General features: G+C 35.3%; 2 pseudogenes; both read left to right on the top strand.

Moving 5' to 3' along the window:
* Window positions 1–2205, top strand: LOC100664998 (olfactory receptor 6C2-like; annotated as a pseudogene).
* An 8697-nt stretch (window positions 2206–10902) lies between these two features.
* On the top strand, window positions 10903–12675 carry LOC135231393 (olfactory receptor 6C2-like; annotated as a pseudogene).
* The last annotated feature ends 220 nt before the right edge of the window (window positions 12676–12895 follow it).

Below are 12895 nucleotides of genomic sequence, written 5' to 3'. Positions count from 1 at the left end.
ACAGGAGAGTGCATGTGGGCTAAGATAATTTCAGAAATCTTTCCAGAGGAAGTGGTGCTTCAACTGAAAATCAACAATGAATAGCTGTTACCCAGATTAAACTGGGGAATATGGGACAAAGTACACAAGAAAAGCACTTACTACATTACCTGGCATAGAGTACATGGTTAACAAATGGACAATGTTAGCACGCGGGATAAGGGGAGAGGAATAAGAGATGTGGAAGATTATGTCTTCTGTTTCAGGCACTACTGACATGGGAAAGCATGTAATTTGCACAAGTAGGCATGTTTGGTAGCAGGTTCAATACATAAGTAGATATGTTTGGCAGTCAATTCAAGATGTAAGCCAGAAAAAAAAAAATCCATTACTAGACATGGACAGTTAGTAATCATTAACGGAAAGACGTTATATAAAATTGTAAAAATTGTGGGAAAAACAAGGAGAAAATGAGTAGTGAGAAGTAAAGAGAACTAATTGGTGGTTCAGTGGTAGAATTCTCACCTTCCATAAGGAAGACCCATGTTCAATTCCCAGCCAATGTACCTCATGAGCAACACTGCTGTTCTGTTAATGGAGGCAGCAAGCAATGTTGCTATGATGCTGAACAGGTTTCAGCAGAGCTTACAGACTAATACAGACTAGGAAGAAAGGCCTGGCTATCTTCTTCTAAAAATTAACTGATGAAAACCCTATGGATACCAACCAATCAGGGAGAGTTTTGATAGGCTATGCATGGGGTCTTCATGACTCAGGGACTGAGGGACTGCCTGAACAGCAGCTAACAATAGTAAGTCTAAGGAATCAAACAGTCAAGAAAGTAAGATTATATATATATATATATATAAAGACAAGGAGGGAAGCTCGTATGTGGTTTCATAAGTAAGGTTCAGGATTTTTCATAGGAGAAAATATACTTTTCCAAAAAATAAACAAGTAAAGCTGGAACACATATCCTGTGTTGTACTCAAGACTCTTTAGAGTGAGTTCAAATGATATATTACAACAAGATTCTTTTGGCAAGGACCAAATTGTCAGCAAAAAACATAGCATTAATGTGAATTTTTATTTAGCTTGGAGTTCAAATGACATTTTTGCTACCCATAAAATCATATCACATTAGCAAAAAATCTAATCATATCTGTAGCATGATTTAAAAAATAATAGAAAAAGAAAAAAAGTGATTAAGTTAGATTTCACAGAGATAAATAATCTATAAAATTATCTCTCTGAATTATTGGACATGCAGATTGGACAAACCTATCAGTGATGGAAAACTATACAATAACAACATTCATACTGCTTGGACTGACAGATGACCCTCAGCTGTAGGTACTGATTTTTATCTTTCTGTTTTTCACCTACATGTTGAGTGTAACCAGAAACCTGACCATCAACACACTCACCTTTGTGGATGCCCAGCTTAAAACTCCCATGTGCTTTTTTTTACAAAACTTTTCCTTCTTAGAGATCTCATTCACCTCTGCTTGTATTCCTAGATACTTGTATAACATAGCAACAGGTGACAATGTCATTACCTACAATGCCTATGTCATACAAGTGTTTTTTACTGACCTCTTTGCAGTAACAGAATTTTTCCTCCTGGCTGCCATGTCCTATGATCGCTATGTGGCCATCTGCAAACCCCTGGATTACAAGACCATTATGAGCAGCAGAGTCTGCAAGAAGCTCCTGCTTTGCTGTTGGTTAGCTGGATTGTTGATCATAATCTCGCCACTTAGTCTGGGACTAAATCTGAAATTCTGTGACTCAAATGTTGTTGATCATTTTCTCTGTGATGCTTTGCCCCTCCTGAAGATCTCATGTTCAGGCACATGGTTCATGGAGCAAACTATTATAATCTGTACTGTACTGACTCTCATCTTGACCCTCATGGGTGTAGTTCTGTCCTACACTTATATTATCAAGACAATTTTAGGGATCGTATCTAACCGGCAAAAGAGAAGGGCCTTTTCCACCTGTTCGTCACACATGATTGTGGTTTCCATCACCTACGGCACATGCATGTTCATCTATATGAATCCTACAGCAAAGGAAGAAATGACCACTAATAAAGTGGTTTCACTACTCATTTCTCCTATTTCACCTATGTTAAATCCATTTATTTATACCCTGAGAAATAAGCAAGTGGAGAACGCTTTCAAGGACTCAATCAAAAGAACTGCAGCATTCTTAAACGGGTAAAACTAAAATAGAAGTCAATAATAGTATTAAAATAAAAGGTGAATGGCTGATAAAACTTTCTATGGATGCTTGTAATTTTCTTTAACTGTAAGAAATTACATTTCAGTTATTGTATCTTTCTTGGGTCCTCTTTACATTTATTTCATTGCACTTTGATTAACTCATTCATTTCCTCTGCTTTTTACACAAATTTTTGTAGAGGATTTTATCTAAGTAAAGATAATGATAATATATTTCTCATACAAACATTTTTGGATAAACATAACCTCATATAACTAAATATCATGGCATGATAAAAATTATTCTTTAGCCTTCCATAAAAGTGATAACAAAATACTGGTGTTACTATATGCAAATGTGGATAAATAATACAAAATTTCTAATAAGAATTAGAATTTTATGTTAAAATACTGAGCAAGATGGATAAGGACTTGATGTAATAATACAATGAAAAATTTAGAAAAAAGATAATAACATTTCTAATACACAAGGAAAATAAATCAGAAACACACAAAAAAGGCTGGATAAAATTTCACAAATATTGTTTTGAATATATCCAAACCCATTGCCATCAAGTCAATTCCAACTCACAGTGACCCCATAGGACAGTGTAGATCTGCCCCATAGGGCTTCCGAGGAGCAGATGGTGGATTCAAACTGCCAACCTTTTGGTTAGCAGCCCAGCTCTTAACCACTGCCCCGCCATAGCTCCTTTGAATATATAGCCGAAAGTAAATGTTCAAATGTGGTCAATGCAAGGTGTCAGATATTCAGATTAAACAGAGATATAGATAATAATCCAGTCTATGACCTGCAGATTCCCAGGAAAGCAAAGACTGGAGAATGGTGGAAGGGCAGGCTGTTAAATAATGGGTCCCAGTGGCTTGGGTTTAAATGTTCACATGGATATGGGTGATTAAGCTTCAGGGTTCATGAGAGCACTTGAAACTGACAAAATAGCATAAAAAAGAAGACTTTGAAAGTGTGAATAAAGGAAATAATTACTGACTGTCATGAAAAGATGACAATTTTGCTTAGGAAATTTTTCCATATCTTTTTGGGCTATGAGGCATAGATTAAAAATAAATGAATAACAAAAACGTTGGCAGTAAGGCGATTCTGACTCATGTTGTTGTTGTTAGGTGCCGTCAAGTCATCTCCGACTCGTAGTGACCCCATGCACAACAGAATGAAACACTGCCCACTCCTGCGCCATCCTCACAGGTGTTGCTACGCTTGAGCCCATTGTTGCAGCCACTGTGTCAATCCATCTCTTTGAAGGTCTTGCTCTTTTTCCCTGACCCTCTATTTTACCAAGCATGATGTTCTTCTCCAGGGACTGATGCCTCCTGATAACATGCCCAAAGTCTGTGAGACATAGTCTCGCCATCCTTGCTTCTAAGGAGCTCTGGTTGCACTTCTTCCGGGACAGATTTGTTCATTCCTTTGGCAGTCCACGGTATATTCAATTTTCTTTGCCAACATCACAATTCAAAGGTATCAATTCTTCTTTGGTGTTCCTTATTCATTGTCCAGGTTTCACATGCATAGGAGGTGATTGAAAACACCATGGCTTGGATCAGGCACACCTTTGTTTTCAAGGTTGACATCTTTGCTTTTCAACACACCTTAACGAGATTTTTTGCAGCCAATTTACCCAATGCAATGTGTCTTTTGATTTCTTGATTGCTGCTTCCATGGGTGTTGATTGTGGATCCAAGTAAAATGAAATCCTTGACAATCTTTTCTCCGTTTATCATGATGTTGCTTATTGGTCCAGTTGTGAAGATTTTTGTTTTCTTTATGTTGAGGTATGCTCCATAATGAAGGCTGTGGTCTTTGATCTTCATCAGTAAGTGCTTCGAATCCTCTTCACTTTCAGTAAGCAAGGTTGTGTCACCTGCATAAAGCAGGATGTTAATGAGACTTCCTCCAATCCTGATGCCACATTCTTCATATCGTCCAGCTTCTCAGATTATTTGCTCTGCATACAGATTAAAAAGTATGGTGAAAGGATACAACCCCGACGCACATCTTTCCTGACTTTAAACCGTGCAGTATCCCCTTGTGTTCAAAAGACTGCCTCTTGATGCATGTACAGATTCCTCAGGAGCATAGTTTAATGTTTAGAATTCCTATGCTCTGAAATGTTATCCATAATTTGTTATGATCCACAAAGTCGAATGCCTTAGCTAAATCAATAAAACAAAGGTAAGGGTCTTTCAGATATTCTCTGCTTTCAGCCAGGATCCATCTGGCATTAGCAATGATATCCCTGGTTCCCTGTCCTCTTCTAAATCTGACTTGAATTTTTGGCAGTTTCCTGTTGATATACTGCTGCAGCCACTTTTGAACAACTTTGAGCAAAACTTTGCTGGCATGTGATATTAATTATACTGTTTGATAATTTCCACATTCAGTTGGATAACTTTTTTGGGGGGGGGGAATAGGCATAATTATAGATCTCTTCCAGTCCGTTGGCCAGGTAGCTGTCTTCCAAATTTCTTGGCATAAACAAGTAAGCGCTTCCAGCATTGTATCCATTAATTGAAACATCTCAAATGGTATTCCATCAATTACTGGAGCCTTGATTTTTCCCAATGTCTTCAGTGGAGCTTGGATTTCTTCCTTCAATACCATCAATTCCTGATCATACGTTACCTCCTGAAATGTTTGAACGTTGACCAGTTTCATCTTGTTTGGATCCTTTCTGCGTCGTTTAATATTTTCCCAGTAGAATCCTTCAGTATTGCAAATCGAGGCTTGAATTTTTTCTTCAGTTCTTTCAGCTTGAGAAATGCTGAGCGTGTTCTTCCCTTTTAGTTTTCTATCTCCAGCTCTTGCACGTTATCGTAATAATTTATTTTGTTTTTCTGAGCCACCCTTTGGAATCTTCTGTTCAATTCTTACTTCATCATTTTTTCCTTTTGCTTTGGCTACTCGACTTTTCAAGAACAAGTTACAGAGTATCTGACATCCATTTAAGTCTTTTCTTTCTCTCCCGTCTTTTTTAATGACCTCTTGCTTTCTTCATGTATGATGTCATTCCACAACTCATCTGGTTTTCGGTCACTAGTGTTCAATGCATCAAATCTCTTCTTGAGAAGGTCTCTAAAGTTAGGTGGGATATACTGAAGTTCGTACTTTGGCTCTTGTGGACTTGCGCTGACTTCCTTCAGTTTCAACTTCAACTTGCATATGAGTAATAGACGATCTGGTCTGCAGTTGGCCCCTGGGCTTGTTCTCACTGATGATACTGAGTTTTCCATCTTCTCTTTCCACAGATATAGTTGATTTATTCCTGTGTATTCCATTTAGTAAAGTCCATGTGTACAGTTGCTATTAATGTTGGTGAAAAAAAGGTATTTGAAATGAGGAAGTCCTTGGTCTTGCAAAATTCAATCATGTGATCTCAGACATCATCCTATCACCAAGGCCATATTTTCCAACTACCCATCTTCTTCTTTGTTCCCAACTTCCGCATTTCAATCACCAGTAATTATCATACTGATTGCACATTTGATCAATTTTAGACTGCAGAAGTTGGTAAAAATATTCAATTCTTTCATCTTTGGCTTTAGTGGTTGCTGTGTAAATTTGAATAATAGTCATATTAACTGGTCTTCCTTGTAGGTGCATCAATATTATCCTGTCACTGATAGCTTTGTACTGCAGGGTACCCAATAGATCTTGCTATTCCTCTTCAAACTGCCATTCCTGGCATAGGAGACTATATGATTGTCTAATTCAAAATGACTAATACCAGTCCATTTCAGCTCACTAATGCCAAGGATATCGATCTTTATGTTTTCCATTTCATTTTTGATGATTTCCAATTTTCCTAGATTCAGACTTTGTATATTCCATGCTCCGGTTTTTAATGGATAATTGCAGCTGTTTCTTCTCATTCTGAGTTGGGCCACATCAGCAAAAGAAGGTCCCGAAAGCTTGACTCCATCCACATCATTAAGGTAAACTCTATTTTGCAGCAGCAGTTCTTCCCCAGTCATCTTTTGAGTGCCTTCCAACCTGAGGGGCTCATCTTCTGGCACTACATCAGACAATGTTCTGCAGCTATTCATAAAGTTTTACTAACTAATTCTTTTCAGAAGTAGACCATCCGGTCTTTCTTCCTAGACTGTCTTAGTCTGGACGCTCAGCTGAAACCTGTCCACCATGGGTAACTTTGCTGGTATTTGAATACTTGTGGCATAGCTTCCAGCATCATAGCAACACACCAGCGCTCACAGTATGACAGACTGAGAGACTTGTGGAGGTCCAACTCACAGAGATCCTATAAGATAGGGTAGGACTGCCCATAAAAAAAGTATTTCCAAATCCTTATGGAAGCTGACTTCCACATCTTTCTCCAGCAAGGTGGCTGGTGGGCTCTAACCACAGATTTTTTTTGGGTTAGCAGCCCCCTCACTTAGCCACAGGGACACCAGGGCTCCTTGAGCTATGAATAATGGGGTACCAGGTCTCTTTTTTTCCCCTACATCTTTCTAAAGGAGACTAAACAGTCCAAGTTCTACTAAAAAAAAAAAAAAAATCACACCCATTGCAGACATGTAGAGTCTATAGTGATTATTGGACAGAGCAGAGCTGCCCCATAGGGTTTCCAAAGTTGTAAATCTATGGAAGCTGACTCCCACATCTTTCTAACCACCAAACTTTCACTTTTCAGTCTAGGCTAAAACACTGTGCCACCATGGTTCCTTTCTATACAAATAATTATTAATAATAGATATAAATATTTAAACAGTGAACCCAAATATAACACTTTGAAAATTAAATACACATATGATGAAATATAGACATATCATAACAATTCACACAAATTTTAAAAAGTTATACTCAGAAAAAATTAAAGAATTCCACATCCTTAAATATATTTACTATTAAAAAAATAAACAGGACAAAAAATAAAGCAACTCACACACATTATAAGAAATTTTAAATGCATAAAATTAATCCAAAGTAAATAGAAAATGGGTCTAAGGATAAAAAATTAAATTATTAAAAAGGCTAAACAAATACAAAACTGATTCTTCCAAGAATTCAGGAAAATTGATAACTTTCTAAGAAACAGGAATAAAGACAAAACAGAGAGAGAAATACATGTAAGACAGAGTAAGAAAAAAAGATATAAGTACTAATGTATAAAATTAGTTTATGGGTAAATTTTCTGCAAGTTTACAGAAAGAAATAAAAGTAAAAATGCAGAGCCAATAAACACTTTTTTAGAAAAACAGAATTTAACAAATTTAAACCAAGATGTGCAAAATTTAAATATGTCAATTGCCATACAACATTTGAAAGGGCAAATAAAGATTTGCTATTAATGAGGTAAAGAACTCTGTTGTTTTACCATTAATTCTACCTTGACCATGTTAAAAAAAAAAAGACAAACTCATTATGAATTCAACTATCCAAGCAATAAAAAATTCTCCTTAATTAATTTTATGAACTCATCTTGTAATAATTTTACAATAATCTGAATCTTACTGTTTAATAAAAAATTCTCTGATGAATATACATACAATATTTCAAATAAAACCCAACAAAATAGAAATAAAATAATATAATATGATAAACCAGGATCTATCAAATAGTACAAGGTTGAAGAGAGATAGGTAGATGATAGAGACAGAGAAGTGTGTGTATGAAATATACAAAGTATGAACTCTGACTACAATATAACTAAAATAGAAGACAGTAACAGAAAGACATCAGGAAAATCTTTCAATACAAAGAAAGTAATTAACACAAATGTAAATAAAACATGAGTCAAGAGAGAAATCAAAAGATTTGGTAAAAGTATTTTGAAACGCATGAGAATTAAAACATAACATCAAAATTTGCTGAATGCGGCTAAAGTAGATTATAGAGGGAATCTGTAGTACTAGATGCCAACATGAAAAAAAGAAGTCTGTAATAATTTTCTCAATTTTCCCCTTAAAAATAGAAAAAGAGAAAAATTGACATTAAACAGCAGAAAAAAAAAAGAAATCATTATAGAAATCAATTGAAGTAAAGAGGAAAACAATAGATAAAAGCTGCTTAAAGAAAATTGAGAAAGAAAAGTGAGAGAAAACACAAATCACCAATATGAGGAATGAGAGAAATGATATCGCTATAGAGTTTACTGATGTTAAAGTAATAATAAGGGAGTATTTTTAAAAATGTATAACGATAAACTGAAAACCTAGATAAAATGGAAAAATTCTATAAAACACTTTGCACCAATGAAGGCAATTAAATAGCAGGGCTACCATCTGTCATAGGGCTATCATCTAGCTATACATTTTAATCCCAAGCATATGTTATTATGTTTATTTAAAAATTTAACTAACTTTTTAAGAGATTTAAATAATACAAAATATTTTATAGTTACCCACTTACGGCTTCCATATGGCCCAGCCATTCTACTCCTACAAATTTACCCAATAGAAATGAAAGCACACGTTCTTAAAGAAGTATGCATAAATGTTCATAACACCTTTATTTGAAATTACTTTAAAAAGGTGACAAATATCTGTCGACAGGTGGATAAACAAATTTTTTCATAGCCACAAAATGGAATTTTCCTTAGAAATAAAAAGGAATGAATTATAAATACATGCAATACCATGAGTAAATCTCCAAAAAAAAAAAAAAATGCTGAATAAAATAAGCCAGATCAAAAAAAAAAAAAAAAAAAGAGTACATACTGTCTGATTCCATTTATATAAAATTCTAGAAAACACATACTCATCTACAGTGGGAAAAAAACCCAGATCAGTCAGTCATTGGAGATGAATGGCAGCAGTAGGCGGGTAGGCAGGAGGAAGGGATTAAGGAAAGCTTTGGAAATTATGGATATGTTCACTATGGCAATTATGGTGGTACTTTCCAGGAATATGTATATGTCAAAACATCATATTGTACACTTCATATCAGTTTATTTTATGGCAGTTACCATATTTTTATGCAAATAATGCACGGGCTCTATGTTTGTTTTCCAACCATGCTCTTCCCCCAACAAGGTACATTTGCAAGTTCACTACGCTGATATTTCATTTACAGCTACATGTATTATCCTCCTTTCTTCAAGGACACAGTCCCTCTGAAGCCTGTGTTACTTGTTTTTTTTTTTTTTTGCCAAATTTTATAATCAGAAAATTCATTGACTCTTGAAAGTAGGTCACGTAGGACCCTTTGTTTTTTTACTTAATGGCATTTTCAGCAAATTAAAAAAAAAAGCGACAGTTGATATTGTAAGGTTACATCTCTTTGTCTTGATGATTTAGAATATCTTCTCTTCCACGAGCGGACAGAGTTTCTGATATTCCCCAACGTTAGAGATAAATTATTTTCTTTTCAATGATGGCAATAGTGAGAATATATTTGGGGGCCGATAATAGCAATAAGGCCATTGTAAGAATGCCTGCCCAATTTGTTGGGATGGAAATTGCTGGGAGTGCTATACATTGCTGAATGTCCTAATGAATGTAAAGATACAAATGTCTTTATAAAAATATTGCTTTCCACATTGCAGTTTGAGTATTACTGTGTTTAAAGAACCAACAGAAACTCGATTTACTAAACACAAAAGTAAGTATAATAAAGTTTGTCTCTTTGATTGTAACCCCCTTTGTAGGATCTAGGTTATATTTTCCTCTATAAAATATAACAGGTTTCAAGGATAATTTATATATTTTCTAATATATCCAAGTATATTTCTGAGATGTTATTTTTAGAATAAATTTCTCTTGTGTAGATAAATGTTAGTGTCTGCAGGTTTATAATGCATTAAATACGTAAATAAATTTTCATCTAACTTAATATAAAAAATATTAAGGGCAAATTTGGTCACAATTCAACTTCCAATTAAAAACAGTAAAGTATATTTATATGTAGAGAAACATATGAACAAGTGGCAACATCTCGTTAAAGAACCCTGTGTTCATTTTGAACATTTGCTTGAAAGATAGAATAAGCAATTACTCAGTTACACTTTAGAATAAATCTGTTTATTAACTTCCACTACATAATAAGTTATAATATCTTAGAGAAAAAAGAGGATTGAACAATGCTTAAAGTTTAAAGGGCTTCATAAGGTTTCATAGTAATGCACTGACTACCTGACAGATCAGGAAAAAAAGACAGAAGAAAGGTAGACAGGCTGCAAATAATATAGCTCTTCTATACTTCAATTGATATCAATCATTGATAGTTGTTAAATGAGAGGTAAGTTGAAGTTTATAACTTTCAGGTAAACCATGAGCCTTCATCAGTGCTTCTTCCCAGTCTTGGTAGCTGTGAGCTGGGTGAATAAAACCAAGAAAAATCAAACCCAGTGCTGTCGAGTCGATTCTGACTCATAGCGACCGTATATACAATCATTATCTTGAAGTTCTCTTATATCAGTGAAAAGAGAAACTTTTCCTTTTGGATGCCCAGTTTGTTTTTCGAGCAGTCTCACTTTATTGTATAACTTACTGTGCTTTCTTACCGAGGCAGGGGCAGAGTTGGCTTTGACTATTCACCCAGCTACTGACAGTAAGTTAAACAATAAAGTGAGACTGCTCATAAAACAAGCTGGGCACCCAAAGGGAAAAGTTTCTCTTTTCATTGATGTAAGAGAACTTCAGAAAAAAAAATTGTTTTTAAGAGAACTTCAAGATATTGATTGCATATTGAAAACATTCGAGTCTCTACCAGTGTAATTAATGATTAAAGCCTGAAAAAATTCTGTACAGCAGCTTATCACAAACTCAGAATCTGAAGGTTCTTGTCTTCTGGATTCAATACTCCATTTATTATTAGTAAATACCAACAATGGACATAAAACAATTCATTTGACTGGAAGATCAGGGAGGGAAGAGAAGGCAGTTATCACTTATGTCAGCAGTAAATGTAAAGAAGAGTCAGTAAAGTAAATGTGTGCTCAAAGTCAGAAAAATGTGGATTGTGTAGAGAACCAAGAGTTGTTTATAAGAATAAGACACATTTGTCCTAAAAGCAAACTAACAGACAAAAAACTTGGTTTGGAACAAAGACCTCAAGCTCTCCTCTAGAATCTGTACAGGGAGACCAAATTAATTATTATGTATTAGCATTGTTTAAAGAAAGAAAACGAAAGACCCACTGTCAAGAAAAGACATAAAAGCAATGGTGCAATTTCTTGATTTTGTTGGTGAGTAGGGAAGAATATTTGAGAGACAAAGGACAATATTGCTACCCATAAAATTACACTTCTTCAGCAATCTATTTTGGTCACATGAGAAAATCCTAAGCAGAGGATGGAAGTAAAAACATAAAGAAAAAAAAAAAAGTCTACTAAAGAAAAAAGCCAAATACGTTGAACTTTTTGAAAATTTAAAACAATCTGTAAGAAACATTTTCTGAATACCACATACAGGTTGGAGAGAAGTCAGGAGTCAGTGATGAGAAACGGCACAGTAACATCATTCATTCTGCTGGGACTGACCGATGACCCTCAGCTGCAGGTTCTGATTTTTATCTTTCTCTTTCTCACCTACATGTTGAGTGTAACTGGGAACCTGACCATCATCACCCTCACCTTTGTGGATTCCCACTTGAAAACACCTACGCACTTTTTCTTAAAGAATTTTTCTTTCTTAGAGACCTCATTCACCTCTGCTTGCATTCCCAGATACCTGTATAACATAGCAACAGGTAACAAGGTCATTACCTATAATGCCTGTATGAGCCAAGTGTTTTTTACTGACCTCTGTGGAGTAACAGAATTTTTCCTCCTGGCTGCCACGTCCTATGACCGCTATGTGGCCATCTGCAAACCTTTGCATCACATGACCATAATGAGTAGCAGAGCCTGCAGGATTCTCATTATCTGTTGTTGGATGGCTGATTTCTGTGTAATAATCCCACCACTAAGCCTGGGTTTAAATCTGGAATTTTGTGACTCTAACGTGCTTGACCATTTTGTCTGTGATGCATATCCCCTTGTGAAAATCTCATGCTCAGAAACATGGACTGTGGAACAGACAGTTATCATCTGTGCTGTGCTGACACTAAATATGACTTAGTTGTGTGGTTCTGTCATACGTTAGTATCATCAGAACAATATTTAGATTCTCCTCTGTCCAACAAAGGAAAAAGGCCTTTTCAACTTGTTCTGCCCACATGATGTGGTTTCCATCACATATGGCACATGCATTCTCATTTATATGAATCCTACAGCAAAGGAAAAAGTGACCATTAATAAAGTGGTTTCGCTGCTTATTTCTTCTGTTTCTCCTACATTGAACCCATTTATTTATACTCTGAGGAACAACCAAGTTAAGAAAGCCTTGAAGTGCTCAATCAAAAGACTTCTATTACTCTCAACTAAGTAAAAGAAAATATTTTTAAGAATGTTTCAAAACAAAAAGTAAATGGCCCCAGATATTTTTTCTTTATGTATTTCTAATCTATACTTCAGCTGATGGCATAGTGGTTAAAGCATTTAGCTGTTAACCAAAAGGTTGGCGATTTAAAATTACCGTCTGTGGGAGACTGCTTCCCTAAAGATTTACAGCCTTGGAAACCTGATGGGGACAGTTCTATTCTGTCCTTATAAGATTGCAATGAGTTGGAATTGACTCAATGGCAGGTTTTTTTTTTTTTTTTTTAATATTTTAGTTGCATTGATTTTATCAATCCTTTTTTAAAATAACTTCCA

This window comes from Loxodonta africana, chromosome 4 (assembly GCF_030014295.1).
Source record: "Loxodonta africana isolate mLoxAfr1 chromosome 4, mLoxAfr1.hap2, whole genome shotgun sequence".
Lineage (NCBI taxonomy): Eukaryota > Metazoa > Chordata > Mammalia > Proboscidea > Elephantidae > Loxodonta > Loxodonta africana.
The sequence above is the reverse complement of the archived record's forward strand: the minus strand, read 5'-3'. Positions and strand labels throughout refer to the sequence as shown.